General features: G+C 33.7%; 1 pseudogene; it reads right to left on the bottom strand.

The window, feature by feature from the left end:
- Window positions 1–5,032: 5,032 nt before the first annotated feature.
- On the bottom strand, window positions 5,033–5,129 carry LOC122119021 (annotated as a pseudogene).
- Window positions 5,130–8,766: the final 3,637 nt, after the last annotated feature.

Raw genomic sequence — 8,766 nt, 5'->3', positions numbered from 1 at the left:
ATGACCAACAACAACAACAAAAAAACAAAATAAGTAACTGTAATATGAAAAGTCCAAGTTCATAATCACTTACACCTCCCTGGTGAAAGGAATTGCTAAACTATAACATTCTTGATTTCTAGCTCAAAATAGTAGAAATCATATTTTATCCCTTCACTCAACACTGCACTGCCTGGTGACCCCATCTCTAGTTAATACAGTCTTACTGAAAGAATGACCTGCCCAATTCCTGACGGAAACAGACTGCAGGTCTTTTGGAGCAATCATTTTCACATTGTAGTTCACCTAAATTGTTTACCATTAGAAGTATTTTGATTGGTTTTTATATCCAGCATTTTGAGAGAAATGTACTACTTTAAAATGTTATTAAAGAAAGACTGATATAAAAATCACTTTGACCCCAGATAAATATTTTACCTTTCATATACCCAAAAATGCAGTCTGACCTATCATTAATGTTAGGAACGAGAGGTTAAAAATCATAGACACCAAGACCTAAGTATGAATTAAAGACTCTCCAACTTGTGAATACAATTGGTTTAAAAAGACATCAATACTACTGCATTTTTAAATTCCCTATGAAAATGATAATGATTCCCTATGATAATGTTAAACTATTAACACTTAAAAATAACTCATTTTCTTGGGAGTAGGACACAAAACACAAGGTTAATCCTAATCGTTTTAAAAGACCTTTATTTATACAAAAACTCACTCATAACTATAAAGATTATAAAACTCACTGAAGTACAGAGACACAAAGGAAATAATTTAACTGCATCATGTACATTCAATGGACTGTTAATAGAAAACAAAGTTATACTAATAATTAGCTTACCCAAGTCACTTACATTCTTTTATTCTATTCCATTTACTTTCATAAAAACTGGGTTTTCATAAAATGACGCATAAAAAAGACTATATACCCACTTACATTTTCATATCTTAACAATATTTATTTCAGAAATTTTGGCTCTATAGTCAATGAAATGAAATAATACTAAAATATTCAAAGGATTTTCAGAAATTGCAAGACTTGCTCTGGGATGTTATGTATATTGGAAAAGATATTCAAAAAGCCTTTTTTGTTAAAGTTGCCATAGTTACTCCCACAAAAGAGCCATTAGTAAAGATCCCTGTGCATGGACAAAATACCTTCAAATGCATCCACAATCTGGACATGACACATGCTTTTTGTTTATTCGTTTTTGAAAGGAATATCTAACAAGCATATCCACAATACTTATTTTCAGACAATAAGATGAGATATTCAAACGTAGTATGGGTTTGATTATCTCTTAGTGAGAATAGATATGATCTTGCAAAGAAAGTTATTTTCAACAGAAATCCAGAAAGAGTTTATCCAACTTGTGTTTCACAGGAATAACCAGAGAGTAATACCTGTTTGGACAAGTCGGTCCAAATCACTCCATGAGTGTATCTTAAAAGTATAACCAATTTAAGAAGTCACATACGTATTTTGTACTGATAATCAACTTACAGCAAAATAACTTACTACCTAATTATGTCTGTATCTTCTTACCCAACATACAATAAGAGCTGAAAGCGTTCTCTTTATCTAACTTAATGTTATAAATGCTTTGATTATGATGACGTTATTATTAGACAAATAATATATACAGAAGGGTGGTTCCACTGAAAAGACATGACAGAGCACTGATATATAAAAACGTTGCAACACAGTTAGCTCTTTTCAGCTTCATCCTGTCCACATTGGCAAGCAACATTGCAACAGCACATGCACACATATACACATACACACATGTTCGCACATGTACACACACATATACATCCATGCTAAATTCAGGATTTATTGTACAAAAAAGTTCAAATAAAATTTTAGTGATTAGGACAAATGATAATATGCCTTATTACAAAATAATACATAAACCATCACCACGCATGTTACATTTTACCTGCTTCTCCACATGTGACCACTTAATTTATTTTTAATTAATTAATTACCTTATTAATTAATTTATTTGTTTGGTGTTAATACTAGAGCTTGAACTCAGGGCCTGGCTTTGTCCCAGAATTTATTTTTTGTTTCAGTTTTCTCAAGACTAGCATTTTACTGCTTGTACCACAGCTCCATTTTTAGCTTTTGCTGGTTACATTCAAATCAGATTCTAATGGACTTTTTTTTCTTGGTCTGCTTTCAAACCACAATCCTCAGATTTCATCTTTCTGTTTAACTACTATTAAAGACATAAGCCATCAGTGTGGCTCCTATTTTTTCCTCAATAGTTATCTAATGCACATACTTAGATAGTAATTTAAAAATGAGAGTATAGAAGCAAGATGTACAGTGGTGATATTGTCCTGTCAGAAATTCAAGTTAGTAATGTAAATTTATTCTTCAGACCATACCCAAACAATACCATGATATAGTGTAAGAGAACTCACTATTGAACATATTAGTTTTAAGAGCTTTCTGATAGATCCATTATTTATTGGTACCCAACATTAGAAAATTGTATGAGGCATTGGTAAAATAGAAGTCCTTTGCATGACTACATACATTCCTTGTTTTTTTTTTTTAAAGACACTTGCTTTCATCTAAAAAGGAGGCCTATCTATTGTCTTCATGTGATTTTGATGATTGAACGTGCTTAGTGAGAAGGTCAAAATGTATTAGTAGTCCTTAACTATCAATTCTCATTTATCTTCTTGTAGAATATAATGATTAAATCAATAGTTCAGAATCATGCTTCCATTGCAAGTGGATCACCAGTAAGAAATCCTCAATACCAATTCCTACAAAGTTTTGTCACAGATACAATCTCCCTGCCTTCTCTGCTGCTTGACTACCTTCCTATTCCTTCATTGTACAGGAAAAGTGTGATTCAACTGATTTCAGTCAGATCTGTTACTAGAATTATCAAGGATTTAGTTTATTGTCTGTAATTTGGTCAAAGTTATGTCTCTTTATGTATGCTTCTAAAAATGTATTTACTAATTTCAAGTAAATACATAAATTCTATTTCCATCTTTTTTAAAAAATAAAATTTTGTTTGCTCTATAAATTGATCAGAGGCATGGATTTTGTGGCTAGATAGGTCATTACACATCTGTCTCTCTCTTTTTCCCTTTCTTGGTTCTCATAAATAATATGATTGCTCCATAATTATCCTAATTTATTTTGCTTTTATATTTTTGGTTGCATCATTTCACTTTTTGCTCTGCCATTTAACAAATCATATATATAGAAGACATTATTTCCTTTTTTCTCATTCCTAGAATAAGCTGCACATGAAGACATCACTGGTCCTCATTTTCAGTGTGTACATTTGAATACGGAGGAACATCATTCCTCTGTTCTCTAACAATTCCTTACTCTCCGGTTAGAATAATTTCGAATAGTAAAATTGTAAAAAGAGAAAATAAATGATGGTGAATAAACAGATGCAGAAAATTCACCGGATATTTCTGACCAGTTCAACCAATGTGAACTAATAGGGATATACATGGATACCTCATTCCCACTGGCTCTCAAAGTCTCTGGTTAGGCAATTCTTAGGAATATGAGGAACAATATGAAAAAGTAAGGAATGGTATCAATTAAAGAAAAAAAATGGAGAAAGATCCAAGCAAATTTCTTCATTGGGCTGCCAAAAATATTCTGCTTACTACAGTGCGGAGACTTCTTTCCAAATGGCCACTCATGTGAATATTAGGGATGACGATGAGTATACCCCTCTTCATTGAGAAGCCTACAGTGGACACTTAGACATTGTCAGTGAGTTGGTGTCTCAAGCGGCACATACAATAATTGTAGATGACTGGACACCCCTGCACAGTGCATATACGTGGAATAATACCAGAGTGGCTTCTTTCTTACTTCATTATGATACAGATACAAATGCCTAAACTAAAGGCCTCTTGACCCCGTTGTATCTTGCTGCTGAGACTTGAGATAGCAAAGATACGCTGGATCTCCTTCTGTTGAACCATTATATAAAACCAGGCCTGAAGAACAACATAGAAGAAACTGCATTTGATATTGCCAAAAGGATAAGTATGTGTCATTCCCTCTATGAAGTTGTGGAGGGCTGTACAAATTGTTCAACTAAGTCCTAATGTTCGGGTTAAGTTTCTTAAATTTCAAAAATGCAAGTCCATCTTTTGTGTCCCTACAAAATATTTTCACAAAACAAATAAGAGCAATATCTTTTTTTTTTTTTTGGTCTGTCATGGGGCTTGAACTCTGGGCCTGGGAGCTATCCCTCTGCTCTTCAGCTCAAGGTGAGCACTCTACCACTTGAGCCACAGCTCCACTTCCAGTTTTCTAGTGGTTTATTGGAGATAAGAGTACCACAGACTTCCCTTTCCAGGCTGGCTTTGAACAATGATTCTCAGATCTCAGCCTCCTGTGTAGCTAGGATTATAGGCATGAGCCACCAGTGCCCGGCAACACCAATATTTTACTGTAAAAATTCATGGATTCCGCGGAATTATTCCAAGTGAATTGCCTGCATTGGATGTCAAAATGTATTCAATAGTTTTTGTATACATGTATAATGATTTCTTCAGAGTTTGTGATTTTTTAATCAGAAATAATTTTAACTTACCTGTTGAAATGAGTAGTACAGAAAGTAAAATATTTCTGGTGCTTGTCTGAAAAAGTATATTTTAAAATATTCTATATTCTATGTTTGCATAATGTTCATAATTTATTTTATTTTCTCCTAGATATACTTTGAATTCTACATTACTTTATAATATATAGGTTAATTAATGTGTCCTTTCTGATTGCATTCCATATAAAAACAGTTTGATTCCTTATTTTTTCTAGGTCTTTATTTTTCTTTGGGATAAAATGACAATGTTGTCTAATTTGAAGTTTTGTAAATTTTATGCTATGTAAACGCCTTTCTGAGCTGAAGATTTAATACACTGATGTCACACTAAATTTAATTATATGAATTACGTGTATTGTTACACTTGTAATTTTGTAATTTTGTAATCAACCTTTTAATAACTGTTTTTCATTTCTCGCATCTGAAGAATGAAAAATATGGAATACTTCTCAAATTTTCATATTATCCTTTTGCAAGTGCCATGTTAATCTCTGTATTGTAATTTGAGTATACGTGCTGCTGATGCATGTAGTATCCTCTAAATTTAAGTTGTTAATGATGCAATGTTTATACAGGCTTATATCTATGGGTGCCTACTTGTAACAAGGAAACCTTCTTGTTCCTAACAATGCTATCGATCTTATTTCCCTAAAATTCTGTGAATATTGGAAAAATTATGTTGATCAGTCGATTGTTCACATTTGCAAATTTTTTTTGTCAATGACTATCAAGTCTTTTTATTTGGAATTTTATCGTACTCTCAATTATTTATAGATAGGTCTAAAGGTGATGGCTTTTTCAAGTACTTATTTATCCAACTGAATTAGCTTTGTGGACCTAATGAATTCAAAGTAAGCATTGCTTAAGAGCTACTTCTAAACTTCTTCAGCTGACATTTTCCCAAATGAGGTGTTACTGGTACAAATGTCTACCTGAGCCTTTACCCTTCTTCCATGTGGGAACAGACCAACCAGAATATCTTACCCTGAAAACGTAAATTGTCTTACTTGAACAAAACTAATCTTGGTTACAAGGGATGATAGAGAGCTGAACAGTTCAAACAGAACTGTTCAGACTAGAAGGTATTTTATCAAAATATAATTTTTATTATACCTTCCATTTCAGCAGTAACTAAAGCCAAGAAGGTGAAAAAATTGTTCATATGCATGATTACTTAATGTCCTGGATTGTCTACCATCCAACCAGGCAGGAACTTACACTACTGCCTTTTTTTTTTTTTTTTTTTGTCGGTCGTGGGGCTTGAACTCTGGGCCTGGGCGCTGTCCCTCAGCTCTTCAGCTCAAGGCGAGCGCTCTACCACTTGAGCTACAGCGCCACTTCCGGTTTTCTGGTGGTTTATTGGAGATAGGAGTCTCACGGTCTTCCTTGCCCGGGCTGGCTTTGAACCGCGATCCTCAGATCTCAGCCTCCTGAGTAGCTAGGATTACAGGCGTGAGCCACCAGCGCCCGGCCACTACTGCCTTTTTATCACCAAATATTTTCATAGTTGCAGGAGAAGTCCATATGTTTCTCCTCATTATTAGGCATTAAATTGATAATGTTTTAATCACAGTGTTTCCCCTTGCCTACATGCTGTAAATCTACAAATGGTAAAGCTTTAGGTCTAACTCTATCAAACACTGAGGCAGAGATAATGGAATAATACTTTAAAACAGAGTTGCCTTTGATACAGTAACTACAACAGAACAATGCAAAACGTGTGCCTTTTAATTATATTAAATATAGTTATATATTTTATATTTATATGTGCTGATTTTATATTTCACACAATGAAACTTACTAGAATTAGTTGATAATTTGACAAATAAATTGATATTTATTCCAATAAATAGGATTGGAATATAAACAATTAGTTTTAAAAAATATATTAGAATATAAAAAAGTATCAATGCAATGTCTTTAGTATAAACTTGTGATACATTCTAACTATTCTGGGTCTTCTGAATTCACATGGTAAAAACAATGTTTTCCTCTAATCTATAATGAATTTTACTCTGCTGCTCTGTTTATTGTTTTAACTCGCTAGACCCAAACTTTTTCTCCATATTTCTGAAGCATTCCTACTGATTATGCACAAATTTTGCTAAGATGCCTAAAGCATATTATTCTTCTGCAGGACCCATGGGTCGTAGGATCCCAGGTCCCAGGTACCTGCATCATCAGATAACAAGGGCAAGACTTCTTACCAAGGCCCACGCAACATGTCAACACAAAGTAATTGAAGACCCATCTCAATTTGTCATTTCCTATATTTCAGCGCCCCAATTCCTTGAGATGCAGGAATTAGCAGTAAGCAATTGTGAAATGCAAGGGAACTTAGCAATTGTTTATCAGAGAAAGCTATTATTTCTATGACCATTAATCCCAAGATTTATGCCATAAAGTCATCATAGGCTAACAGTTTCAAACTTGTAAGGGGCACTTTTAAATTACTTAATTCACATCATGAATACCTTATCTCTATTTTGACAAAATACTACACCTCTGCTAATGTGACGCCCTCCTTGTTCTGAAAAGAACACCACAATAAACTGAGCTGCATTATTTTTCCACCACTGGTATTCTTGGGATCACAACACGTGCAAATATTATTTATATTTATACTTTTTTAGCTATCATAGATATTCAGGATGCTAAGATAGGAAAATTATGGTTCAAAGCCCACCCAGACAGGAAGGTTTCTTAGAATCTTATCTCCAAAAAACTTCTCAACAAAAGACAGACTCAAATGGCACTGAGGTTGAAGTGGTAGGGCACGAGCCTTGAACATAAACAGGCTCAGAGACTCTGTCCAGGCCAACAGTTCAAGCTCTAGGACGAACCAATAAAACAAAAACTAAATTGAAAACAAACCCCAAACCTAGCATTCTTCTCCATGTATACAGAGGCACGTAAATAAGGAAATGGCTTCCTGTGTTACATATAGGTAGAAGAAAGAAGATGTCACACAATTACTCTCTTCATACCATATTAAACCAAACCCTTAAAAATTGTTTTTTCTAAAATATAAATTAATGTCATCCATTTGTTGACAACTCTGTGTGGATTATTCACATTAACATGGTGTACATGACCTGTGGGAATTATCTAATAACTATGTTCTAATTATAACACTCTTGAAAGAATATCTAGGCAAATAGAATGCCAGAATCATTTGTGAAGTTTTCAATTAATCCCTCTCCTTAAAAAGAATTTTGTAGTATCCTGTGGAATATGAAATTACAAATGAAACCAAAAAATATGTTTTAAACCTAAATTCTAATTTAACAAGGTCTACAAAGTCCTACATTAGACGAACTTTGCTATTTCTCCAGACTTAAGCTTTTGTAATCCTTCAACATTTATTTGGAATCCAACAGAATGATGCTTATTTACTTTTGCAAATTTTTGGATCAGAATCATGAGCTATTTTGCATCTAGGAATGTTCTGTAATGATGAGAGCATTTAAAACGCAAGTGAGGATATATATGAGTTGCATTCATTCTGAAACTTGACTTCTCAAAACATAATGACAAAATTAGCCCAAACTCTGAACTGTGTATTCTTTCTTGTTGTTTGGTTTGTTTTTACTGAGACAAAATTATTCTATCTGGTCCAGGGAAGGTATCGTTATGTAATTCCACTATCTAATCTCCTGTCTGAGTGCTAGAATTCCAGGCTTGTATCACATTGCCCTGCCATAGTTTGTTTATTTAATCTAGAAACAGACTAGCAATTTTGAACTTCTCCTATGATCTTATCCACTAGACTGATTGCTCAGACTGTTTATGTACTATTTTCAAAGATGTTTTTACATTTGACACAGGATATGAGCATTTTCAGATGCACCTGCAAGGTTCCCTGATTCATTCCACCAAGGATCCTATCCGGTTAATAATGATTACTTGACTCTCTTACATCTCTGGTCCCTACCTATGTAATATTCTCAACTTTGGGGGAAAGTTCACTTGAGGGCTTTCTAATATGAAAAATTATCACTTGATTCTAGTCGTACTCATGATCTATTTTCTATTGTTTTCTAACTTTTCTACATATTCTGAGAGTTGTTTCATTTGTGTATTTTTGTGTGCACCTATAAGTGCCTCTGTGTGTATATGTATGTTTGTATGTATGTATGCAAAAACCTAAAGCTGTTATTCAGCA

This window comes from Dipodomys spectabilis, unplaced genomic scaffold (genome assembly GCF_019054845.1).
Source record: "Dipodomys spectabilis isolate Male_0828 unplaced genomic scaffold, ASM1905484v1 ptg000159l, whole genome shotgun sequence".
Taxonomy (NCBI): Eukaryota; Metazoa; Chordata; class Mammalia; order Rodentia; family Heteromyidae; genus Dipodomys; species Dipodomys spectabilis.
This window is presented reverse-complemented; position numbering and strand designations above follow the sequence as displayed.